Here is a 27,779-nt window from a genome sequence, read left to right on the forward strand (position 1 = left end):
GTCACCTGAATCACCCTTCTTTGTTCCCTCTCAACTCTTTAAATTCCTGATGGTCTCATCCTTAAGAGTCCTATGTTATCACCAACCATGGGGCTTGTGGACCCCCATTGCCACACTCCCACATCTTCCCCTTCTTTATTAACATAAGAAAGCGCGATTAACACAAATTAAGAAGGCAGGATCAACACAAACTAAAACACAGAGAAAAACTGCCAGGCATACTAAGTCTATCTTTAACAATCTTTGTAAAACCATCCCTGGGAGAGGCAGGCACTGAGTGCTGCCCAGCCGGGGGGCTCTGGCTGCCCCTCCAACTCCTGGAGTCCTTGTTTGTGGGTCCAGCATATGCCAGTGGGACCCTCCCATATGCTGTTTTTTGTTTCTCCCTGCTCTGTTAGCCTGTCCCTGTTCCTGTTCTTCATGTCCCTGTTTAAGGTGTCTCCTGAATCACCCTTCTTTGTTCCCTCTCAACTCTTTACTTTCCTGATGGCCTCATCTTTAAGAGTGGGTTGTTATCACCAACCATGGGACTTGTGGACCCCCATGGCCATGCTCCCACATCTCCCCCTTCTTTATTAACATAAAAGAGCTCGATTAACACAAATTAAGAAAGCAGGTTTAACACAAATTAAGAAGGCGCGATTAACAGAAATTAAGAAAGCAAGAGTAACACAAATTAAAAAAGCACTATTAACACAAACTAAAACACAGAGAAAAACTGCCAGGCATACTAATTCCATCTTTAACAAACTTTGTAACCCCATCCCTGGGAGAGGCAGGCACTGAGTGCTGCCCAGCTGGGGGGCTCTGGCTGCCCCTCCAACTCCTGGAGTCCTTGTTTGTGGGTCCTGCCTATGCCAGTGGGACCCTCCCATATGCTCTTTTTTGTTTCTCCCTGCTCTGTTAGCCTGTCCCTGTTCCTGTTCTTCATGTCCCTGGTTAAGGTGTCTCCTGAATCACCCTTCTTTGTTCCCTCTCAACTCTTTACTTTCCTGATGGCCTCATCTTTAAGAGTCCGATGTTATCACCAACCATGGGACTTGTCGACCCCCATGGCCATGCTCCCACAACTCCCCCTTCTTTATTAACATAAAAGAGCTCGATTAACACAAATTAAGAAAGCAGGTTTAACACAAATTATGAAGGCGTGATTAACAGAAATTAAGAAAGCAAGAGTAACACAAATTAAGAAAGCACTATTAACACAAACTAAAATACAGAGAAAAACTGCCAGGCATACTAATTCCATCTTTAACAAACTTTGTAACCCCATCCCTGGGAGAGGCAGGCACTGAGTGCTTCCCAGCTGGGGGGCTCTGGCTGCCCCTCCAACTCCTGGAGTCCTTGTTTGTGGGTCCTGCCTATGCCATCGAGACCCTCCCATACGCTGTTTTTTGTTTGTCGCTGTTCTGATAGCATGTCCCTATTCATTCCTTTTTTGTTTTTGTCCCTGTTCTGTTAGCTTGTCCCTGTTCCTGTTCTTCATGTCCCTGCTTAAGGTGTCTCCTGAATCACCCTTCTTTGTTCCCTCCCAAAGCTTTACTTTCCTCATGGTCTCACCTTTAATAGTCGGATGTGATCACCAACCATGGGGCTTGTCGACCCCCATGGCCACACTCCCACATCTCCTCCTTCTTTATTAACATAAGAAAGCACAATTAACACAAATTAAGAAGGCAGGATCAACACAAACTAAAACACAGAGAAAAACTGCCAGGCATACAAAGACTATCTTTAACAAACTTTGCAACCCCATCCCTGGGAGAGGCAGGCACTGAGTGCTTCCCAGCTGGGGGGCTCTGGCTGCCCCACCAACTCCTGGAGTCCTTGTTTGTGGGTCCTGCCTATGCCATCGAGACCCTCCCATACGCTGTTTTTTGTTTGTCGCTGTTCTGATAGCATGTCCCTATTCATTCCTTTTTTGTTTTTGTCCCTGTTCTGTTAGCTTGTCCCTGTTCCTGTTCTTCATGTCCCTGCTTAAGGTGTCTCCTGAATCACCCTTCTTTGTTCCCTCCCAAGGCTTTACTTTCCTCATGGTCTCACCTTTAATAGTCGGATGTGATCACCAACCATGGGGCTTGTCGACCCCCATGGCCACACTCCCACATCTCCTCCTTCTTTATTAACATAAGAAAGCACAATTAACACAAATTAAGAAGGCAGGATCAACACAAACTAAAACACAGAGAAAAACTGCCAGGCATACTAAGACTATCTTTAACAAACTTTGCAACCCCATCCCTGGGAGAGGCAGGCACTGAGTGCTTCCCAGCTGGGGGGTCTGGCTGCCCCACCAACTCCTGGAGTCCTTGTTTGTGGGTCCTGCGTAAGCCAGCGTGACCCTCCCATAAGCTCTTTTTTTTCGTCCCTGTTCTGTTAGCCTGTACCTATTCATTCCTTTTTTTTTTTTTTTCCCTGTTCCCTTTGCCTGTCCCTATTCATTCCTTTTTTGTTTTTGTCCCTGTTCTGTTAGCCTGTCCCTGTTCCTGTTCTTCATGTCCCTGTTTGTTTTCTTCTCGTCCCTGTTCGTTTTCATGTCCCTGTTGGGGGGCGATTTGTGGCGTAAAGACCGCACGGACAACGGGGTTCTTTCAGGATCTGTAACTGCTACCTCTTTATTGATGACATAACTTGAACTCTCTCTTACTGAGGGCATAACTTCATCTCTCAGAGTGAGGGCACAACTTCATTCTATCCCTTATTCAGGAAAGGCTCCCTTCCTATAATTTCCGCCTCACAGCAGTACCTTTCCACTAACTAGTCATTGGTCAACAACTTTGCCCGGCAACAGCAAACACCCAGCCACTTCCATGCATTAATGGCTGGAGAACTAGCCACCCCAGACAAGAAGGTGTCACCTGAATCACCCTTCTTTGTTCCCTCTCAAGGCTTTAAATTCCTGATGGTCTCATCCTTAAGAGTCCTATGTTATCACCAACCCTGGGGCTTGTCGACCCCCATGGCCACACTCCCACATCTCCTTCTTCTTTATTAACATAAGAAAGCGCGATTAACACAAATTAAGAAGGCAGGATCAACACAAACTAAAACAGAGAAAAACTGCCAGGCATACTAAGTCTATCTTTAACAATCTTTGTAAAACCATCCCTGGGAGAGGCAGGCACTGAGTGCTGCCCAGCCGGGGGGCTCTGGCTGCCCCTCCAACTCCTGGAGTCCTTGTTTGTGGGTCCAGCATACGCCAGTGGGACCCTCCCATATGCTGTTTTTTGTTTGTCCCTGTTCTGATAGCCTGTCCCTAATCATTCCTTTTTTGTTTTTGTCCCTGTTCTGTTAGACTATCCCTGTTCCTGTTCTTCATGTCCCTGTTTAAGGTGTCTCCTGAATCACCCTTCTTTGTTCCCTCTCAACTCTTTAGTTTCCTGATGGCCTCATCTTTAAGAGTGGGATGTTATCACCAACCATGGGACTTGTCGACCCCCATGGCCAGGCTCCCACATCTCCCCCTTCTTTATTAACATAAAAGAGCTCGATTAACACAAATTAAGAAAGCAGGTTTAACACAAATTATGAAGGCGCGATTAACAGAAATTAAGAAAGCTAGAGAAACACAAATTAAGAAAGCACTATTAACACAAATTAAAATACAGAGAAAAACTGCCAGGCATACTAATTCCTTCTTTAACAAACTTTGTAACCACAACCCTGGGAGAGGCAGGCACTGAGTGCTGCCCAGCCGGGGGGCTCTGGCTGCCCCTCCAACTCCTGGAGTCCTTGTTTGGGGGTCCTGCCTATGCCAGCAAGACCCTCCCATACGCTGTTTTTTGTTTGTCCCTGTTCTGATAGCATGTCCCTATTCATTCCTTTTTTGTTTTTGTCCCTGTTCTGTTAGACTATCCCTGTTACTGTTCTTCATGTCCCTGCTTAAGGTGTCTCCTGAATCACCCTTCTTTGTTCCCTCTCAAGGCTTTACTTTCCTGATGGACTCATCTTTAAGAGTCGGATGTGATCACCAACCATGGGGCTTGTCGACCCCCATGGCCACACTCCCACATCTTCCCCTTCTTTATTAACTTAAGAAAGCGCGATTAACACAAATTAAGAAGGCAGGATCAGCACAAAGTAAAACACAGAGAAAAACTGCCAGGCATACTAAGTCTATCTTTAACAACCTTTGCAACCCCATCCCTGGGAGAGGCAGGCACTGAGTGCTGCCCAGCTGGGGGGCTCTGGCTGCCCCTCCAACTCCTGGAGTCCTTGTTTGTGGGTCCTGCCTATGCCAGTGGGACCCTCCCATATGCTGTTTTTTGTTTCTCCCTGCTCTGTCAGGCTGTCCCTGTTCCTGTTCTTCATGTCCCTGTTTAAGGTGTCTCCTGAATCACCCTACTTTGTTCCCTCTCAACTCTTTACTTTCCTGATGGCCTCATCTTTAAGAGTTGGATGTTATCACCAACCATAGGGCTTGTGGACCCCCATGGCCACACTCCCACATCTCCCCCTTCTTTATTAACATAAGAGAGCTCGATTAACACAAATTAAGAAAGCAGGTTTAACACAAATTAAGAAGGCGCGATTAACAGAAATTAAGAAAGCTAGAGAAACACAAATTAAGAAAGCACTATTAACACAAATTAAAATACAGAGAAAAACTGCCAGGCATACTAATTCCATCTTTAACAAACTTTGTAACCCCATCCCTGGGAGAGGCAGGCACTGAGTGCTGCCCAGCTGGGGGGCTCTGGCTGCCCCTCCAACTCCTGGAGTCCTTGTTTGTGGGTCCAGCATATGCCAGTGGGACCCTCCATATGCTGTTTTTTGTTTCTCCCTGCTCTGTTAGCCTGTCCCTGTTCCTGTTCTTCATGTCCCTGTTTAAGGTGTCTCCTGAATCACCCTTCTTTGTTCCCTCTCAAGGCTTTACTTTCCTCATGGCCTCATCTTTAAGAGTCGGATGTGATCACCAACCATGGGGCTTGTCGACCCCCATGGCCACACTCCCACATCTCCTCCTTCTTTATTAACATAAGAAAGCGCAATTAACACAAATTAAGAAGGCAGGATCAACACAAACTAAAACACAGAGAAAAACTGCCAGGCATACTAAGACTATCTTTAACAAACTTTGCAACCCCATCCCTGGGAGAGGCAGGCACTGAGTGCTGCCCAACCGGGGGGCTCTGGCTGCCCCTCCACCTCCTGGAGTCCTTGTTTGTGGGTCCTGCGTAAGCCAGCGTGACCCTCCCATAAGCTCTTTTTGTTCGTCCCTGTTCTGTTAGCCTGTACCTATTCATTCCTTTTTTTTTCTTTTTCCTGTTCCGTTTGCCTGTCCCTATTCATTCCTTTTTTGTTTTTGTCCCTGTTCTGTTAGCCTGTCCCTGTTCCTGTTCTTCATGTCCCTGTTTGTTTTCTTCTCGTCCCTGTTCGTTTTCTTGTCCCTGTTGGGGGGCGATTTGTGGCGTAAAGACCGCACGGACAACGGGGTTCTTTCAGGATCTGTAACTGCTACCTCTTTATTGATGACATAACTTGAACTCTCTCTTACTGAGGGCATAACTTCATCTCTCAGAGTGAGGGCACAACTTCATTCTATCCCTTATTCAGGAAAGGCTCCCTTCCTATAACTTCCGCCTCACAGCAGTACCTTTCCACTAACTAGTCATTGGTCAACAACTTTGCCCGGCAACAGCAAACACCCAGCCACTTCCATGCATTAATGGCTGGAGAACTAGCCACCCCAGACAAGAAGGTGTCACCTGAATCACCCTTCTTTGTTCCCTCTCAACTCTTTAAATTCCTGATGGTCTCATCCTTAAGAGTTGGATGTTATCACCAACCATGGGACTTGTCGACCCCCATGGCCATGCTCCCACATCTCCCCCTTCTTTATTAACATAAAAGAGCTCGATTAACACAAATTAAGAAAGCAGGTTTAACACAAATTAAGAAGGCAGGATCAACACAAACTAAAACACAGAGAAAAACTGCCAGGCATACTAAGTCTATGTTTAACAACCTTTGTAAAACCATCCCTGGGAGAGGCAGGCCCTGGCTGCTGCCCAGCCGGGGGGCTCTGGCTGACCCTCCAACTCCTGGAGTCCTTGTTTGTGGGTCCTGCCTATGCCAGTGGGACCCTCCCATATGCTCTTTTTTGTTTCTCCCTGCTCTGTTAGCCTGTCCCTGTTCCTGTTCTTCATGTCCCTGTTTAAGGTGTCTCCTGAATCACCCTTCTTTGTTCCCTCTCAAGGCTTTCCTTTCCTGATGGTCTCATCTTTAAGAGTCGGATGTGATCACCAACCATGGGGCTTGTCGACCCCCATGGCCACACTCCCACATCTCCTCCTTCTTTATTAACATAAGAAAGCGCAATTAACACAAATTAAGAAAGCAGGATCAACACAAACTAAAACACAGAGAAAAACTGCCAGGCATACTAAGACTATCTTTAACAAACTTTGCAACCCCATCCCTGGGAGAGGCAGGCACTGAGTGCTGCCCAGCCGGGGGGCTCTGGCTGCCCCTCCAACTCCTGGAGTCCTTGTTTGGGGGTCCTGCGTAAGCCAGCGTGACCCTCCCATAAGCTCTTTTTGTTCGTCCCTGTTCTGTTAGCCTGTACCTGATCATTCCTTTTTTTTTTTTTTCCCTGTTCCCTTCGCCTGTCCCTATTCATTCCTTTTTTGTTTTTGTCCCTGTTCTGTTAGCCTGTCCCTGTTCCTGTTCTTCATGTCCCTGTTTGTTTTCTTCTCGTCCCTGTTCGTTTTCATGTCCCTGTTGGGGGGCGATTTGTGGCGTAAAGACCGCACGGACAACGGGGTTCTTTCAGGATCTGTAACTGCTACCTCTTTATTGATGACATAACTTGAACTCTCTCTTACTGAGGGCATAACTTCATCTCTCAGAGTGAGGGCACAACTTCATTCTATCCCTTATTCAGGAAAGGCTCCCTTCCTATAACTTCCGCCTCACAGCAGTACCTTTCCACTAACTAGTCATTGGTCAACAACTTTGCCCGGCAACAGCAAACACCCAGCCACTTCCATGCATTAATGGCTGGAGAACTAGCCACCCCAGATAAGAAGGTGTCACCTGAATCACCCTTTGTTCCCTCTCCACTCTTTAAATTCCTGATGGTCTCATCCTTAAGAGTCCTATGTTATCACCAACCATGGGGCTTGTCGACCCCCATGGCCACACTCCCACATCTCCTTCTTCTTTATTAACATAAGAAAGCGCGATTAACACAAATTAAGAAGGCAGGATCAACACAAACTAAAACACAGAGAAAAACTGCCAGGCATACTAAGTCTATCTTTAACAACCTTTGTAAAACCATCCCTGGGAGAGGCAGGCACTGAGTGCTGCCCAGCCGGGGGGCTCTGGCTGCCCCTCCAACTCCTGGAGTCCTTGTTTGTGGGTCCTGCCTATGCCAGTGGGACCCTCCCATATGCTCTTTTTTGTTTCTCCCTGCTCTGTTAGCCTGTCCCTGTTCCTGTTCTTCATGTCCCTGGTTAAGGTGTCTCCTGAATCACCCTTCTTTGTTCCCTCTCAACTCTTTACTTTCCTGATGGACTCATCTTTAAGAGTCGCATGTTATCACCAACCATGGGACTTGTCGACCCCCATGGCCAGGTTCCCACATCTCCCCCTTCTTTATTAACATAAAAGAGCTCGATTAACACAAATTAAGAAAGCAGGTTTAACACAAATTAAGAAGGCGCGATTAACAGAAATTAAGAAAGCAAGAGTAACACAAATTAAGAAAGCACTATTAACACAAACTAAAATACAGAGAAAAACTGCCAGGCATACTAATTCCATCTTTAACAAACTTTGCAACCCCATCCCTGGGAGAGGCAGGCACTGAGTGCTTCCCAGCCGGAGGGCTCTAGCTGCCTCTCCAACTCCTGGAGTCCTTGTTTGTGGGTCCTGCCTATGCCAGCGAGACCCTCCCATATGCTGTTTTTTGTTTGTCCCTGTTCTGATAGCCTGTCCCTATTCATTCCTTTTTTGTTTTTGTCCCTGTTCTGTTAGACTATCCCTGTTCCTGTTCTTCATGTCCCTGTTTAAGGTGTCTCCTGAATCACCCTTCTTTGTTCCCTCTCAAGGCTTTACTTTCCTCATGGCCTCATCTTTAAGAGTCGGATGTGATCACCAACCATGGGGCTTGTCGACCCCCATGGCCACACTCCCACATCTCCTCCTTCTTTATTAACATAAGAAAGCGCAATTAACACAAATTAAGAAGGCAGGATCAACACAAACTAAAACACAGAGAAAAACTGCCAGGCATACTAAGTCTATCTTTAACAATCTTTGTAAAACCAGCCGTGGGAGAGGCAGGCACTGAGTGCTGCCCAGCCGGGGTGCTCTGGCTGCCCCTCCAACTCCTGGAGTCCTTGTTTGGGGGTCCTGCCTATGCCAGCGAGACCCTCCCATATGCTGTTTTTTGTTTGTCCCTGTTCTGATAGCCTGTCCCTATTCATTCCATTTTGTTTTCGTCCCTGTTCTGTTAGACTATCCCTGTTCCTGTTCTTCATGTCCCTGCTTAAGGTGTCTCCTGAATCACCCTTCTTTGTTCCCCCTCAAGGCTTTACTTTCCTGATGGTCTCTACTTTAACAGTCGGATGTTATCACCAACCATGGGGATTGTCGACCCCCATGGCCACACTCCCACATCTCCCCCTTCTTTATTATCATAAAGGAGCTTGATTAACACAAATTAAGAAAGCAGGTTTAACACAAATTATGAAGGCGCGATTAACAGAAATTAAGAAAGCAAGAGTAACACAAATTAAGAAAGCACTATTAACACAAACTAAAATACAGAGAAAAACTGCCAGGCATACTAAGACTATCTTTAACAAACTTTGTAACCCCATCCCTGGGAGTGGCAGGCACTGAGTGCTTCCCAGCTGGGGGGCTCTGGCTGCCCCTCCAACTCCCGGAGTCTTTGTTTTTGGGTCCTGCCTATGCCAACGAGACCCTCCCATACGCTGTTTTTTGTTTGTCCCTGTTCTGATAGCCTGTCCCTATTCATTCCTTTTTTGTTTTTGTCCCTGTTCTGTTAGACTAGCCCTGTTCCTGTTCTTCATGTCCCTGGTCAAGGTGTCTCCTGAATCACCCTTCTTTGTTCCCTCTCAAGGCTTTCCTTTCCTGATGGTCTCATCCTTAAGAGTCCGATGTTATCACCAACCATGGGGCTTGTCGACCCCCATGGCCACACTCCCACATCTCCTCCTTCTTTATTAACATAAGAAAGCGCAATTAACACAAATTAAGAAGGCAGGATCAACACAAACTAAAACACAGAGAAAAACTGCCAGGCATACTAAGACTATCTTTAACAAACTTTGCAACCCCATCCCTGGGAGAGGCAGGCACTGAGTGCTGCCCAGCCGGGGGGCTCTGGCTGCCCCTCCAACTCCTGGAGTCCTTGTTTGTGGGTCCTGCGTAAGCCAGCGTGACCCTCCCATAAGCTCTTTTTGTTCGTCCCTGTTCTGTTAGCCTGTACCTATTCATTCCTTTTTTTTTTTTTCCTGTTCCGTTTGCCTGTCCCTATTCATTCCTTTTTTGTTTTTGTCCCTGTTCTGTTAGCCTGTCCCTGTTCCTGTTCTTCATGTCCCTGTTTGTTTTCTTCTCGTCCCTGTTCGTTTTCTTGTCCCTGTTGGGGGGCGATTTGTGGCGTAAAGACCGCACGGACAACGGGGTTCTTTCAGGATCTGTAACTGCTACCTCTTTATTGATGACATAACTTGAACTCTCTCTTACTGAGGGCATAACTTCATCTCTCAGAGTGAGGGCACAACTTCATTCTATCCCTTATTCAGGAAAGGCTCCCTTCCTATAACTTCCGCCTCACAGCAGTACCTTTCCACTAACTAGTCATTGGTCAACAACTTTGCCCGGCAACAGCAAACACCCAGCCACTTCCATGCATTAATGGCTGGAGAACTAGCCACCCCAGACAAGAAGGTGTCACCTGAATCACCCTTCTTTGTTCCCTCTCAACTCTTTAAATTCCTGATGGTCTCATCCTTAAGAGTCGGATGTTATCACCAACCATGGGGCTTGTCGACCCCCATGGCCACACTCCCACATCTCCTTCTTCTTTATTAACATAAGAAAGCGCGATTAACACAAATTAAGAAGGCAGGATCAACACAAACTAAAACACAGAGAAAAACTGCCAGGCATACTAAGTCTATGTTTAACAACCTTTGTAAAACCATCCCTGGGAGAGGCAGGCACTGAGTGCTGCCCAGCCGGGGGGCTCTGGCTGCCCCTCCAACTCCTGGAGTCCTTGTTTGTGGGTCCTGCCTATGCCAGTGGGACCCTCCCATATGCTCTTTTTTGTTTCTCCCTGCTCTGTTAGCCTGTCCCTGTTCCTGTTCTTCATGTCCCTGGTTAAGGTGTCTCCTGAATCACCCTTCTTTGTTCCCTCTCAACTCTTTACTTTCCTGATGGCCTCATCTTTAAGAGTCGGATGTTATCACCAACCATGGGACTTGTCGACCCCCATGGCCAGGCTCCCACATCTCCCCCTTCTTTATTAACATAAAAGAGCTCGATTAACACAAATTATGAAAGCAGGTTTAACACAAATTAAGAAGGCGCGATTAACAGAAATTAAGAAAGCAAGAGTAACACAAATTAAGAAAGCACTATTAACACAAACTAAAATACAGAGAAAAACTGCCAGGCATACTAATTCCATCTTTAACAAACTTTGCAACCCCATCCCCGGGAGTGGCAGGCACTGAGTGCTGCCCAGCCGGGGGGCTCTAGCTGCCTCTCCAACTCCTGGAGTCCTTGTTTGTGGGTCCTGCCTATGCCAGCGAGACCCTCCCATATGCTGTTTTTTGTTTGTCCCTGTTCTGATAGCCTGTCCCTATTCATTCCTTTTTTGTTTTTGTCCCTGTTCTGTTAGACTATCCCTGTTCCTGTTCTTCATGTCCCTGTTTAAGGTGTCTCCTGAATCACCCTTCTTTGTTCCCTCTGAAGGCTTTACTTTCCTCATGGCCTCATCTTTAAGAGTCGGATGTGATCACCAACCATGGGGATTGTCGACCCCCATGGCCACACTCCCACATCTCCCCCTTCTTTATTAACATAAAGGAGCTTGATTAACACAAATTAAGAAAGCAGGTTTAACACAAATTATGAAGGCGTGATTAACAGAAATTAAGAAAGCAAGAGTAACACAAATTAAGAAAGCACTATTAACACAAACTAAAATACAGAGAAAAACTGCCAGGCATACTAAGACTATCTTTAACAAACTTTGTAACCCCATCCCTGGGAGTGGCAGGCACTGAGTGCTTCCCAGCTGGGGGGCTCTGGCTGCCCCTCCAACTCCCGGAGTCTTTGTTTTTGGGTCCTGCCTATGCCAACGAGACCCTCCCATACGCTGTTTTTTGTTTGTCCCTGTTCTGATAGCCTGTCCCTATTCATTACTTTTTTGTTTTTGTCCCTGTTCTGTTAGCCTGTCCCTGTTCCTGTTCTTCATGTCCCTGTTTGTTTTCTTCTCGTCCCTGTTCGTTTTCTTGTCCCTGTTGGGGGGCGATTTGTGGCGTAAAGACCGCACGGACAACGGGGTTCTTTCAGGATCTGTAACTGCTACCTCTTTATTGATGACATAACTTGAACTCTCTCTTACTGAGGGCATAACTTCATCTCTCAGAGTGAGGGCACAACTTCATTCTATCCCTTATTCAGGAAAGGCTCCCTTCCTATAACTTCCGCCTCACAGCAGTACCTTTCCACTAACTAGTCATTGGTCAACAACTTTGCCCGGCAACAGCAAACACCCAGCCACTTCCATGCATTAATGGCTGGAGAACTAGCCACCCCAGACAAGAAGGTGTCACCTGAATCACCCTTCTTTGTTCCCTCTCAACTCTTTAAATTCCTGATGGCCTCATCCTTAAGAGTCGGATGTTATCACCAACCATGGGGCTTGTCGACCCCCATGGCCACACTCCCACATCTCCTTCTTCTTTATTAACATAAGAAAGCACAATTAACACAAATTAAGAAGGCAGGATCAACACAAACTAAAACACAGAGAAAAACTGCCAGGCATACTAAGTCTATCTTTAACAACCTTTGTAAAACCATCCCTGGGAGAGGCAGGCACTGAGTGCTGCCCAGCCGGGGGGCTCTGGCTGCCCCTCCAACTCCTGGAGTCCTTGTTTGTGGGTCCTGCCTATGCCATCGAGACCCTCCCATACGCTGTTTTTTGTTTGTCCCTGTTCTGATAGCCTGTCCCTATTCATTACTTTTTTGTTTTTGTCCCTGTTCTGTTAGACTATCCCTGTTCCTGTTCTTCATGTCCCTGTTTAAGGTGTCTCCTGAATCACCCTTCTTTGTTCCCTCGCAAGGCTTTACTTTCCTCATGGTCTCATCTTTAAGAGTCGGATGTGATCACCAACCATGGGGCTTGTCGACCCCCATGGCCACACTCCCACATCTCCTCCTTCTTTATTAACATAAGAAAGCGCAATTAACACAAATTAAGAAGGCAGGATCAACACAAACTAAAACACAGAGAAAAACTGCCAGGCATACTAAGACTATCTTTAACAAACTTTGCAACCCCATCCCTGGGAGTGGCAGGCACTGAGTGCTGCCCAGCCGGGGGGCTCTGGCTGCCCCTCCAACTCCTGGAGTCCTTGTCTGTGGGTCCTGCGTAAGCCAGCGTGACCCTCCCATAAGCTCTTTTTGTTCGTCCCTGTTCTGTTAGCCTGTACCTATTCATTCCTTTTTTGTTTTTGTCCCTGTTCTGTTAGCCTGTCCCTGTTCCTGTTCTTCATGTCCCTGTTTGTTTTCTTCTCGTCCCTGTTCGTTTTCATGTCCCTGTTGGGGGGCGATTTGTGGCGTAAAGACCGCACGGACAACGGGGTTCTTTCAGGATCTGTAACTCCTACCTCTTTATTGATGACATAACTTGAACTCTCTCTTACTGAGGGCATAACTTCATCTCTCAGAGTGAGGGCACAACTTCATTCTATCCCTTATTCAGGAAAGGCTCCCTTCCTATAATTTCCGCCTCACAGCAGTACCTTTCCACTAACTAGTCATTGGTCAACAACTTTGCCCGGCAACAGCAAACACCCAGCCACTTCCATGCATTAATGGCTGGAGAACTAGCCACCCCAGACAAGAAGGTGTCACCTGAATCACCCTTCCTTGTTCCCTCTCAAGGCTTTAAATTCCTGATGGTCTCATCCTTACGAGTCCTATGTTATCACCAACCATGGGACTTGTCGACCCCCATGGCCAGGCTCCCACATCTCCCCCTTCTTTATTAACATAAAAGAGCTCGATTAACACAAATTAAGAAAGCAGGTTTAACACAAATTAAGAAGGCACGATTAACAGAAATTAAGAAAGCTAGAGAAACACAAATTAAGAAAGCACTATTAACACAAATTAAAATACAGAGAAAAAATGCCAGGCATACTAATTCCATCTTTAACAAACTTTGTAACCACAACCCTGGGAGAGGCAGGCACTGAGTGCTGCCCAGCCGGGGGGCTCTGGCTGCCCCTCCAACTCCTGGAGTCCTTGTTTGGGGGTCCTGCCTATGCCAGCGAGACCCTCCCATACGCTGTTTTTTGTTTGTCCCTGTTCTGATAGCCTGTCCCTATTCATTACTTTTTTATTTTCGTCCCTGTTCTGTTAGACTATCCCTGTTCCTGTTCTTCATGTCCCTGTTTAAGGTGTCTCCTGAATCACCCTTCTTTGTTCCCTCTCAAGGCTTTACTTTCCTGATGGTCTCTACTTTATTAGTCAGATCTTATCACCAACCATGGGGCTTGTCTAACCCCATGGCCAGGCTCCCACATCTCCCCCTCCTTTATTAACATAAAAGAGCTCGATTAACACAAATTAAGAAAGCAGGTTTAACACAAATTAAGAAGGCGCGATTAACAGAAATTAAGAAAGCAAGAGAAACACAAATTAAGAAAGCACTATTAACACAAACTAAAATACAGAGAAAAACTGCCAGGCATACTAAGTCTATCTTTAACAAACTTTATAACCCCATCCCTGGGAGAGGCAGGCACTGAGTGCTGCCCAGCCGGGGGGCTCTGGCTGCCCCTCCAACTCCTGGAGTCCTTGTTTGGGGGTCCTGCGTAAACCATCGTGGCCCTCCCATATGCTCTTTTTGGTCATCCCTGTTCTGTTAGCCTGTACCTGATCATTCCTTTTCTGTTTTTGTCCCTGTTCCGTTTTCCTGTCCCTATTCATTCCTTTTTTGTTTTTGTCCCTGTTCTGTTAGCCTGTCCCTGTTCCTCTTCTTCATGTCCCTGTTTGTATTCTTCTCGTCCCTGTTCGTTTTCATGTCCCTGTTGGGGGGCGATTTGTGGCGTAAAGACCGCTCGGACACCGGGGTTCTTTCAGGATCTGTAACTGCTACCTCATTATTGATGACATAACTTGAACTCTCTCTTACTGAGGGCATAACTTCATCTCTCAGAGTGAGGGCACAACTTCATTCTATCCCTTATTCAGGAAAGGCTCCCTTCCTATAACTTCCACCTCACAGCAGTACCTTTCCACTAACTAGTCATTGGTCAACAACTTTGCCCGGCAACAGCAAACACCCAGCCACTTCCATGCATTAATGGCTGGAGAACTAGCCACCCCAGACAAGAAGGTGTCACCTGAATCACCCTTCTTTGTTCCCTCTCAACTCTTTAAATTCCTGATGGCCTCATCTTTAAGAGTCGGATGTTATCACCAACCATGGGGCCTGTCGACCCCCATGGCCACACTCCCACATCTTCCCCTTCTTTATTAACATAAGAAAGCGCGTTTAACACAAATTAAGAAGGCAGGATCAACACAAACTAAAACACAGAGAAAAACTGCCAGGCATACTAAGTCTATGTTTAACAACCTTTGTAAAACCATCCCTGGGAGAGGCAGGCACTGAGTGCTGCCCAGCCGGGGGGCTCTGGCTGCCCCTCCAACTCCTGGAGTCCTTGTTTGTGGGTCCTGCCTATGCCAGCGAGACCCTCCCATATGCTGTTTTTTGTTTGTCCCTGTTCTGTTAGCCTGTCCCTGTTCCTGTTCTTCATGTCCCTGTTTAAGGTGTCTCCTGAATCACCCTTCTTTGTTCCCTCTCAACTCTTTACTTTCCTGATGGCCTCATCTTTAAGAGTCGGATGTTATCACCAACCATGGGACTTGTCGACCCCCATGGCCACACTCCCACATCTCCTCCTTCTTTATTAACATAAGAAAGCGCAATTAACACAAATTAAGAAGGCAGGATCAACACAAACTAAAACACAGAGAAAAACTGCCAGGCATACTAAGTCTATCTTTAACAATCTTTGTAAAACCAGCCGTGGGAGAGGCAGGCACTGAGTGCTGCCCAGCCGGGGTGCTCTGGCTGCCCCTCCAACTCCTGGAGTCCTTGTTTGGGGGTCCTGCCTATGCCAGCGAGACCCTCCCATATGCTGTTTTTTGTTTGTCCCTGTTCTGATAGCCTGTCCCTATTCATTCCATTTTGTTTTCGTCCCTGTTCTGTTAGACTATCCCTGTTCCTGTTCTTCATGTCCCTGCTTAAGGTGTCTCCTGAATCACCCTTCTTTGTTCCCCCTCAAGGCTTTACTTTCCTGATGGTCTCTACTTTAACAGTCGGATGTTATCACCAACCATGGGGATTGTCGACCCCCATGGCCACACTCCCACATCTCCCCCTTCTTTATTATCATAAAGGAGCTTGATTAACACAAATTAAGAAAGCAGGTTTAACACAAATTATGAAGGCGCGATTAACAGAAATTAAGAAAGCAAGAGTAACACAAATTAAGAAAGCACTATTAACACAAACTAAAATACAGAGAAAAACTGCCAGGCATACTAATTCCATCTTTAACAAACTTTGTAACCCCATCCCTGGGAGTGGCAGGCACTGAGTGCTTCCCAGCTGGGGGGCTCTGGCTGCCCCTCCAACTCCCGGAGTCTTTGTTTTTGGGTCCTGCCTATGCCAACGAGACCCTCCCATACGCTGTTTTTTGTTTGTCCCTGTTCTGATAGCCTGTCCCTATTCATTCCTTTTTTGTTTTTGTCCCTGTTCTGTTAGACTAGCCCTGTTCCTGTTCTTCATGTCCCTGGTCAAGGTGTCTCCTGAATCACCCTTCTTTGTTCCCTCTCAAGGCTTTCCTTTCCTGATGGTCTCATCCTTAAGAGTCCGATGTTATCACCAACCATGGGGCTTGTCGACCCCCATGGCCACACTCCCACATCTCCTCCTTCTTTATTAACATAAGAAAGCGCAATTAACACAAATTAAGAAGGCAGGATCAACACAAACTAAAACACAGAGAAAAACTGCCAGGCATACTAAGACTATCTTTAACAAACTTTGCAACCCCATCCCTGGGAGAGGCAGGCACTGAGTGCTGCCCAGCCGGGGGGCTCTGGCTGCCCCTCCAACTCCTGGAGTCCTTGTTTGTGGGTCCTGCGTAAGCCAGCGTGACCCTCCCATAAGCTCTTTTTGTTCGTCCCTGTTCTGTTAGCCTGTACCTATTCATTCCTTTTTTTTTTTTTCCTGTTCCGTTTGCCTGTCCCTATTCATTCCTTTTTTGTTTTTGTCCCTGTTCTGTTAGCCTGTCCCTGTTCCTGTTCTTCATGTCCCTGTTTGTTTTCTTCTCGTCCCTGTTCGTTTTCTTGTCCCTGTTGGGGGGCGATTTGTGGCGTAAAGACCGCACGGACAACGGGGTTCTTTCAGGATCTGTAACTGCTACCTCTTTATTGATGACATAACTTGAACTCTCTCTTACTGAGGGCATAACTTCATCTCTCAGAGTGAGGGCACAACTTCATTCTATCCCTTATTCAGGAAAGGCTCCCTTCCTATAACTTCCGCCTCACAGCAGTACCTTTCCACTAACTAGTCATTGGTCAACAACTTTGCCCGGCAACAGCAAACACCCAGCCACTTCCATGCATTAATGGCTGGAGAACTAGCCACCCCAGACAAGAAGGTGTCACCTGAATCACCCTTCTTTGTTCCCTCTCAACTCTTTAAATTCCTGATGGTCTCATCCTTAAGAGTCGGATGTTATCACCAACCATGGGGCTTGTCGACCCCCATGGCCACACTCCCACATCTCCTTCTTCTTTATTAACATAAGAAAGCGCGATTAACACAAATTAAGAAGGCAGGATCAACACAAACTAAAACACAGAGAAAAACTGCCAGGCATACTAAGTCTATGTTTAACAACCTTTGTAAAACCATCCCTGGGAGAGGCAGGCACTGAGTGCTGCCCAGCCGGGGGGCTCTGGCTGCCCCTCCAACTCCTGGAGTCCTTGTTTGTGGGTCCTGCCTATGCCAGTGGGACCCTCCCATATGCTCTTTTTTGTTTCTCCCTGCTCTGTTAGCCTGTCCCTGTTCCTGTTCTTCATGTCCCTGGTTAAGGTGTCTCCTGAATCACCCTTCTTTGTTCCCTCTCAAGGCTTTCCTTTCCTGATGGTCTCATCTTTAAGAGTCGGATGTGATCACCAACCATTGGACTTGTCGACCCCCATGGCCATGCTCCCACATCTCCCCCTTCTTTATTAACATAAAAGAGCTCGATTAACACAAATTAAAAAAGCAGGTTTAACACAAATTAAGAAGGCGCGATTAACAGAAATTAAGAAAGCTAGAGAAACACAAATTAAGAAAGCACTATTAACACAAACTAAAATACAGAGAAAAACTGCCAGGCATACTAATTCCATCTTTTACAAACTTTGTAACCCCATCCCTGGGAGAGGCAGGCACTGAGTGCTGCCCAGCTGGGGGGCTCTGGCTGCCCCTCCAACTCCTGGAGTCCTTGTTTGGGGGTCCTGCCTATGCCAGCGAGACCCTCCCATACGCTGTTTTTTGTTTATCCCTGTTCTGATAGCCTGTCCTTATTCATTCCTTTTTTGTTTTCCTCCCTGTTCTGTTAGACTATCCCTGTTCCTGTTCTTCATGTCCCTGTTTAAGGTGTCTCCTGAATCACCCTTCTTTGTTCCCTCTCAACTCTTTACTTTCCTGATGGCCTCATCTTTAAGAGTTGGATGTTATCACCAACCATGGGACTCGTTGACCCCCATGGCCATGCTCCCACATCTCCCCCTTCTTTATTAACATAAAAGAGCTCGATTAACACAAATTAAGAAGGCAGGATCAACACAAACTAAAACACAGAGAAAAGCTGCCAGGCATACTAAGACTATCTTTAACAAACTGTGCAACCCCATCCCTGGGAGTGGCAGGCACTGAGTGCTGCCCAGCCGGGGGGCTCTGGCTGCCCCTCCAACTCCTGGAGTCCTTGTTTGTGGGTCCTGCGTAAGCCAGCGTGACCCTCCCATAAGCTCTTTTTGTTCGTCCCTGTTCTGTTAGCCTGTCCCTATTCATTCCTTTTTTGTTTTTGTCCCTGTTCTGTTAGCCTGTCCCTGTTCCTGTTCTTCATGTCCCTGTTTGTTTTCTTCTGGTCCCTGTTCGTTTTCATGTCCCTGTTGGGGGGCGATTTGTGGCGTAAAGACCGCACGGACAACGGGGTTCTTTCAGGATCTGTAACTGCTACCTCTTTATTGATGGCATAACTTGAACTCTCTCTTACTGAAGGCATAACTTCATCTCTCAGAGTGAGGGCACAACTTCATTCTATCCCTTATTCAGGAAAGGCTCCCTTCCTATAACTTCCGCCTCACAGCAGTACCTTTCCACTAACTAGTCATTGGTCAACAACGTTGCCCTGCAACAGCAAACACCCAGCAACTTCCATGCTTTAATGGCTGGAGAACAAGCCACCCCAGACAACAAGGTGTCTCCTGAATCACCCTTCTTTGTTCCCTCTCAACTCTTTAAATTCCTTATGGTCTCATCCTTAAGAGTCGGATATTATTACCAACCATGGGGCTTGTCGTCCCCCATGGCCACACTCCCACATCTCCTTCTTCTTTATTAACATAAGAAAGCGCGATTAACACAAATTAAGAAGGCAGGATCAACACAAACTAAAACACAGAGAAAAGCTGCCAGGCATACTAAGTCTATCTTTAACAATCTTTGTAAAACCAGCCGTGGGAGAGGCAGGCACTGAGTGCTGCCCAGCTGGGGGGCTCTGGCTGCCCCTCCAACTCCTGGAGTCCTTGTTTGGGGGTCCTGCCTATGCCAGCGAGACCCTCCCATACGCTGTTTTTTGTTTGTCCCTGTTCTGATAGCCTGTCCCTATTCATTCCTTTTTTTGTTTTCGTCCCTGTTCTGTTAGACTATCCCTGTTCCTGTTCTTCATGTCCCTGTTTAACGTGTCTCCTGAATCACCCTTCTTTGTTCCCTCTCAACTCTTTACTTTCCTGATGGCCTCATCTTTAAGAGTCGGATGTTATCACCAACCATGGGACTTGTCGACCCCCATGGCCACACTCCCACATCTCCCCCTCCTTTATTAACATAAAAGAGCTTGATTAACACAAATTAAGAAAGCAGGTTTAACACAAATTATGAAGGCGCGATTAACAGAAAATAAGAAAGGAAAAGTAACACAAATTAAGAAAGAACTATTAACACAAACTAAAATACAGAGAAAAACGGCCAGGCATACTAATTCCATCTTTAACAAACTTTGTAACCCCATCCCTGGGAGAGGCAGGCACTGAGTACTGCCCAGCCGGGGGGCTCTGGCTGCCCCTCCAACTCCTGGAGTCCTGTTTGGGGGTCCTGCCTATGCCAGCGAGACCCTCCCATACGCTGTTTTTTGTTTGTCGCTGTTCTGATAGCCTGTCCCTATTCATTCCTTTTTTGTTTTTGTCCCTGTTCTGTTAGACTATCCCTGTTCCTGTTCTTCATGTCCCTGCTTAAGGTGTCTCCTGAATCACCCTTCTTTGTTCCCTCTCAAGGCTTTACTTTCCTGATGGTCTCTACTTTAGTAGTCGGATGTTATCACCAACCATGGGGCTTGTGGACCCCCATAGCCACACTCCCACATCTTCCCCTTCTTTATTAACATAAGAAAGCGCGATTAACACAAATTAAGAAGGCAGGATCAACACAAACTAAAACACAGAGAAAAACTGCCAGGCATACTAAGTCTATCTTTAACAATCTTTGTAAAACCATCCCTGGGAGAGGCAGGCACTGAGTGCTGCCCAGCCGGGGGGCTCTGGCTGCCCCTCCAACTCCTGTGGTCCTTGTTTGTGGGTCCAGCATATGCCAGTGGGACCCTCCCATATGCTGTTTTTTGTTTCTCCCTGCTCTGTTAGCCTGTCCCTGTTCATTCCTTTTTTGTTTTCCTCCCTGTTCTGTTAGACTATCCCTGTTCCTGTTCTTCATCTCCCTGGTTAAGGTGTCTCCTGAATCACCCTTCATGTTCCCCCTCAACTCTTTACTTTCCTGATGGTTTCATCTTTAAGAGTTGGATGTTATCACCAACCATGGGGCTTGTCGACCCCCATGGCCACACTCCCACATCTTCCCCTTCTTTATTAAAATATGAAAGCGCAATTAACACAAATTAAGAAGGCAGGATCAACAGAAACTAAAACACAGAGAAAAGCTGCCAGGCATACTAAGACTATCTTTAACAACCTTTGTAAAACCATCCCTGGGAGAGGCAGGCACTGAGTGCTGCCCAGCCGGGGGGCTCTGGCTGCCCCTCCAACTCCTGGAGTCCTTGTTTGTGGGTCCTGCGTAAGCCAGCGTGACCCTCCCATAAGCTCTTTTTGTTCGTCCCTGTTCTGTTAGCCTGTACCTGATCATTCCTTTTCTGTTTTTGTCCCTGTTCCGTTTGCCTGTCCCTATTCATTCCTTTTTTGTTTTTGTCCCTGTGCTGTTAGCCTGTCCCTGTTCCTATTCTTCATGTCCCTGTTTGTTTTCTTCTCGTCCCTGTTCGTTTTCATGTCCCTGCTGGGGGGCGATTTGTGGCGTAAAGACCGCACGGACAACGGGGTTCTTTCAGGATCTGTAACTGCTACCTCTTTATTGATGACATAACTTGAACTCTCTCTTACTGAGGGCATAACTTCATCTCTCAGAGTGAGGGCACAACTTCATTCTATCCCTGATTCAGGAAAGGCTCCCTTCCTATAATTTCCGCCTCACAGCAGTACCTTTCCACTAACTAGTCATTGGTCAACAACTTTGCCCGGCAACAGCAAACACCCAGCAACTTCCATGCTTTAATGGCTGTAGAACAAGCCACCCCAGACAACAAGGTGTCACCTGAATCACCCTTCTTTGTTCCCTCTCAACTCTTTAAATTCGTGATGGTCTCATCCTTAAGAGTCGGATGTTATTACCAACCATGGGGCCTGTCGACCCCCATGGCCACACTCCCACATCTCCCCCTTCTTTATTAACATAAGAAAGCGCAATTAACACAAATTAAGAAGGCAGGATCAACACAAACTAAAACACAGAGAAAAGCTGCCAGGCATACTAAGACTATCTTTAACAACCTTTGTAAAACCATCCCTGGGCGAGGCAGGCACTGAGTGCTGCCCAGCCGGGGGGCTCTGGCTGCCCCTCCAACTCCTGGAGTCCTTGTTTGTGGGTCCAGCATATGCCAGTGGGACCCTCCCATATACTGTTTTTTGTTTCTCCCTGCTCTGTTAGCCTGTCCCTGTTCCTGTTCTTCATGTCCCTGTTTAAGGTGTCTCCTGAATCACCCTTCTTTGTTCCCTCTCAACTCTTTACTTTCCTGATGGCCTCATCTTTAAGAGTGGGTTGTTATCACCAACCATGGGACTTGTTGACCCCCATGGCCATGCTCCCACATCTCCCCCTTCTTTATTAACATAAAAGAGCTCGATTAACACAAATTAAGAAAGCAGGTTTAACACAAATTAAGAAGGCGCGATTAACAGAAATTAAGAAAGCAAGAGTAACACAAATTAAAAAAGCACTATTAACACAAACTAAAATACAGAGAAAAACGGCCAGGCATACTAATTCCATCTTTAACAAACTTTGTAACCCCATCCCTGGGAGAGGCAGGCACTGAGTGTTTCCCAGCTGGGGGGCTCTGGCTGCCCCTCCAACTCCTGGAGTCCTTGTTTGTGGGTCCTGTCTATGCCAGCGAGACCCTCCCATACGCTGTTTTTTGTTTGTCCCTGTTCTGATAGCCTGTCCCTATTCATTCCTTTTTTGTTTTTGTCCCTGTTCTGTTAGACTATCCCTGTTCCTGTTCTTCATGTCCCTGTTTAAGGTGTCTCCTGAATCACCCTTCTTTGTTCCCTCTCAACTCTTTACTTTCCTGATGGCCTCATCTTTAAGAGTTGGATGTTATCACCAACCATGGGACTCGTCGACCCCCATGGCCATGCTCCCACATCTCCCCCTTCTTTATTAACATAAAAGAGCTCGATTAACACAAATTAAGAAGGCAGAATCAACACAAACTAAAACACAGAGAAAAGCTGCCAGGCATACTAAGACTATCTTTAACAAACTTTGCAACCCCATCCCTGGGAGTGGCAGGCACTGAGTGCTGCCCAGCCGGGGGGCTCTGGCTGCCCCTCCAACTCCTGGAGTCCTTGTTTGTGGGTCCTGCGCAAGCCAGCGTGACCCTCCCATAAACTCTTTTTGTTCGTCTCTGTTCTGTTAGCCTGTCCCTATTCATTCCTTTTTTGTTTTTGTCCCTGTGCTGTTAGCCTGTCCCTGTTCCTGTTCTTCATGTCCCTGTTTGATTTCTTCTTGTCCCTGTTCGTTTTCATGTCCCTTTTGGGGGGCGATTTGTGGCGTAAAGACCGCACGGACAACGGGGTTCTTTCAGGATCTGTAACTGCTACCTCTTTATTGATGGCATAACTTGAACTCTCTCTTACTGAAGGCATAACTTCATCTCTCAGAGTGAGGGCACAACTTCATTCTATCCCTTATTCAGGAAAGGCTCCCTTCCTATAATTTCCGCCTCACAGCAGTACCTTTCCACTAACTAGTCATTGGTCAACAACGTTGCCCGGCAACAGCAAACACCCAGCAACTTCCATGCTTTAATGGCTGGAGAACAAGCCACCCCAGACAACAAGGTGTCACCTGAATCACCCTTCTTTGTTCCCTCTCAACTCTTTAAATTCCTGATGGCCTCATCTTTAAGAGTCGGATGTTATCACCAACCATGGGACTTGTCGACCCCCATGGCCATGCTCCCACATCTCCCCCTTCTTTATTAACATAAAAGAGCTTGATTAACACAAATTAAGAAAGCAGGTTTAACACAAATTATGAAGGCGCGATTAACAGAAAATAAGAAAGGAAAAGTAACACAAATTAAGAAAGCACTATTAACACAAACTAAAATACAGAAAAAAACGGCCAGGTATACTAATTCCATCTTTAACAAACTTTGTAACCCCATCCCTGGGAGAGGCAGGCACTGAGTGCTGCCCAGCCGGGGGGCTCTGGCTGCCCCTCCAACTCCTGTGGTCCTTGTTTGTGGGTCCAGCATATGCCAGTGGGACCCTGCCATACGCTGTTTTTTGTTTGTCCCTGTTCTGATAGCCTGTCCCTATTCATTCCTTTTTTTGTTTTCGTCCCTGTTCTGTTAGACTATCCCTGTTCCTGTTCTTCATCTCCCTGGTTAAGGTGTCTCCTGAATCACCCTTCTTTGTTCCCCCTCAACTCTTTACTTTCCTGATGGTTTCATCTTTAAGAGTCGGATGTTATCACCAACCATGGGACTCGTCGACCCCATGGCCACACTCCCACATCTTCCCCTTCTTTATTAAAATATGAAAGCGCAATTAACACAAATTAAGAAGGCAGGATCAACACAAACTAAAACACAGAGAAAAACTGCCCGGCATACTAAGTCTATCTTTAACAATCTTTGTAAAACCATCCCTGGGAGAGGCAGGCACTGAGTGCTGCCCAGCCAGGGGGCTCTGGCTGCCCCTCCAACTCCTGGAGTCCTTGTTTGTGGGTCCTGCCTATGCCAGCGAGACCCTCCCATATGCTGTTTTTTGTTTGTCCCTGTTCTGATAGCCTGTCCCTATTCATTCCTTTTTTGTTTTTGTCCCTGTTCTGTTAGACTATCCCTGTTCCTGTTCTTCATGTCCCTGTTTAAGGTGTCTCCTGAATCACCCTTCTTTGTTCCCTCGCAAGGCTTTACTTTCCGCATGGTCTCATCTTTAAGAGTCGGATGTGATCACCAACCATGGGGCTTGTCGACCCCCATGGCCACGCTCCCACATCTCCCCCTTCTTTATTAACATAAAAGAGCTCGATTAACACAAATTAAGAAAGCAGGTTTAACACAAATTAAGAAGGCGCGATTAACAGAAATTAAGAAAGCTAGAGAAACACAAATTAAGAAACCACTATTAACACAAATTAAAATACAGAGAAAAACTGCCAGGCATACTAATTCCATCTTTAACAAACTTTGTAACCACAACCCTGGGAGAGGCAGGCACTGAGTGCTGCCCAGCTGGGGGGCTCTGGCTGCCCCTCCAATTCCTGGAGTCCTTGTTTGGGGGTCCTGCCTATGCCAGCGAGACCCTCCCATACGCTGTTTTTTGTTTGTCCCTGTTCTGATAGCCTGTCCCTATTCATTCCTTTTTTGTTTTCCTCCCTGTTCTGTTAGACTATCCCTGTTCCTGTTCTTCATGTCCCTGTTTAAGGTGTCTCCTGAATCACCCTTCTTTGTTCCCTCTCAAGGCTTTACTTTCCTGATGGACTCATCTGTAAGAGTCGGATGTGATCACCAACCATGGGGCTTGTCGACCCCCATGGCCAGACTCCCACATCTCCTCCTTCTTTATTAACATAAGAAAGCGCAATTAACACAAATTCAGAAGGCAGGATCAACACAAACTAAAACACAGAGAAAAACTGCCAGGCATACTAAGTCTATCTTTAACAACCTTTGTAAAACCATCCCTGGGAGAGGCAGGCACTGAGTGCTGCCCAGCCGGGGGGCTCTGGCTGCCCCTCCAACTCCTGGAGTCCTTGTTTGTGGGTCCTGCGTAAACCATCGTGACCCTCCCATATGCTCTTTTTGGTCATCCCTGTTCTGTTAGCCTGTACCTGATCATTACTTTTCTGTTTTTGTCCCTGTTTCGTTTTCCTGTCCCTATTCATTCCTTTTTTGTTTTTGTCCCTGTTCTGTTAGACTATCCCTGTTCCTGCTCTTCATGTCCCTGCTTAAGGTGCCTTCTGAATCACCCTTCTTTGTTCCCTCTCAAGGCTTTACTTTCCTCATGGTCTCGTCTTTAAGAGTCGGATGTGATCACCAACCATGGGGCTTGTCGACCCCCATGGCCACGCTCCCACATCTCCTCCTTCTTTATTAATATAAAAGAGCTCGATTAACACAAATTAAGAAAGCAGGTTTAACACAATTTAAGAAGGTGTGATTAACAGAAATTAAGAAAGCAAGAGTAACACAAATTAAGAAAGCACAATTAACGCAAATTAAAATACAGAGAAAAACTGCCAGGCATACTAATTCCATCTTTAACAAACTTTGTAACCCCATCCCTAGGAGAGGCAGGCACTGAGTGCTGCCCAGCCGGGGGGCTCTGGCTGCCCCTCCAACTCCTGGAGTCCTTGTTTGTGGGTCCAGCATATGCCAGTGGGACCCTCCCATATGCTTTTTTTTGTTTGTCCCTGTTCTGTAAGCCTGTCCCTGTTCCTGTTCTTCATGTCCCTGTTTAAGGTGTCTCCTGAATCACCCTTCTTTGTTCCCTCTCAACTCTTTACTTTCCTGATGGCCTCATCTTTAAGAGTGGGTTGTTATCACCAACCATGGGACTTGTCGACCCCCATGGCCAGGCTCCCACATCTCCCCCTTCTTTATTAACATAAAAGAGCTCGATTAACACAAATTAAAAAAGCAGGTTTAACACAAATTAAGAAGGCGCGATTAACAGAAATTAAGAAAGCAAGAGTAACACAAATTAAAAAAGCACTATTAACACAAACTAAAATACAGAGAAAAACTGCCAGGCATACTAATTCCATCTTTAACAAACTTTGTAACCCCATCCCTGGGAGAGGCAGGCACTGAGTGCTTCCCAGCTGGGGGGCTCTGGCTGCCCCTCCAACTCCTGGAGTCCTTGTTTGTGGGTCCTGCCTATGCCAGCGAGACCCTCCCATACGCTGTTTTTTGTTTGTCCCTGTTCTGATAGCCTGTCCCTATTCATTACTTTTTTGTTTTTGTCCCTGTTCTGTTAGACTATCCCTGTTCCTGTTCTTCATGTCCCTGTTTAAGGTGTCTCCTGAATCACCCTTCTTTGTTCCCTCGCAAGGCTTTACTTTCCTCATGGTCTCATCTTTAAGAGTCGGATGTGATCACCAACCATGGGGCTTGTCGACCCCCATGGCCACACTCCCACATCTCCTCCTTCTTTATTAACATAAGAAAGCGCAATTAACACAAATTCAGAAGGCAGGATCAACACAAACTAAAACACAGAGAAAAACTGCCAGGCATACTAAGTCTATCTTTAACAACCTTTGTAAAACCATCCCTGGGAGAGGCAGGCACTGAGTGCTGCCCAGCTGGGGGGCTCTGGCTGCCCCTCCAACTCCTGGAGTCCTTGTTTGTGGGTCCTGCGTAAGCCAGCGTGACCCTCCCATAAGCTCTTTTTGTTCGTCCCTGTTCTGTTAGCCTGTCCCTATTCATTCCTTTTTTATTTTTGTCCCTGTGCTGTTAGCCTGTCCCTGTTCCTCTTCTTCATGTCCCTGTTTGTTTTCTTCTTGTCCCTGTTCGTTTTCATGTCCCTGTTGGGGGGCGATTTGTGGCGTAAAGACCGCACGGACAACGGGGTTCTTTCAGGATCTGTAACTGCTACCTCTTTATTGATGGCATAACTTGAACTCTCTCTTACTGAAGGCATAACTTCATCTCTCAGAGTGAGGGCACAACTTCATTCTATCCCTTATTCAGGAAAGGCTCCCTTCCTATAACTTCCGCCTCACAGCAGTACCTTTCCACTAACTAGTCATTGGTCAACAACGTTGCCCGGCAACAGCAAACACCCAGCAACTTCCATGCTTTAATGGCTGGAGAACAAGCCACCCCAGACAACAAGGTGTCTCCTGAATCACCCTTCTTTGTTCCCTCTCAACTCTTTAAATTCCTTATGGTCTCATCCTTAAGAGTCGGATATTATTACCAACCATGGGGCCTGTCGACCCCCATGGCCACACTCCCACATCTCCTTCTTCTTTATTAACATAAGAAAGCGCGATTAACACAAATTAAGAAGGCAGGATCAACACAAACTAAAACACAGAGAAAAGCTGCCAGGCATACTAAGTCTATCTTTAACAATCTTTGTAAAACCAGCCGTGGGAGAGGCAGGCACTGAGTGCTGCCCAGCTGGGGGGCTCTGGCTGACCCTCCAACTCCTGGAGTCCTTGTTTGGGGGTCCTGCCTATGCCAGCGAGACCCTCCCATACGCTGTTTTTTGTTTGTCCCTGTTCTGATAGCCTGTCCCTATTCATTCCTTTTTTTGTTTTCCTCCCTGTTCTGTTAGACTATCCCTGTTCCTGTTCTTCATGTCCCTGTTTAAGGTGTCTCCTGAATCACCCTTCTTTGTTCCCTCTCAACTCTTTACTTTCCTGATGGCCTCATCTTTAAGAGTCGGATGTTATCACCAACCATGGGACTTGTCGACCCCCATGGCCACACTCCCACATCTCCCCCTTCTTTATTAACATAAAAGAGCTTGATTAACACAAATTAAGAAAGCAGGTTTAACACAAATTATGAAGGCGCGATTAACAGAAAATAAGAAAGGAAAAGTAACACAAATTAAGAAAGAACTATTAACACAAACTAAAATACAGAGAAAAACGGCCAGGCATACTAATTCCATCTTTAACA

The sequence above is a fragment of the Anser anser genome (assembly GCF_964211835.1).
Source record: "Anser anser genome assembly, chromosome: W".
NCBI lineage: Eukaryota > Metazoa > Chordata > Aves > Anseriformes > Anatidae > Anser > Anser anser.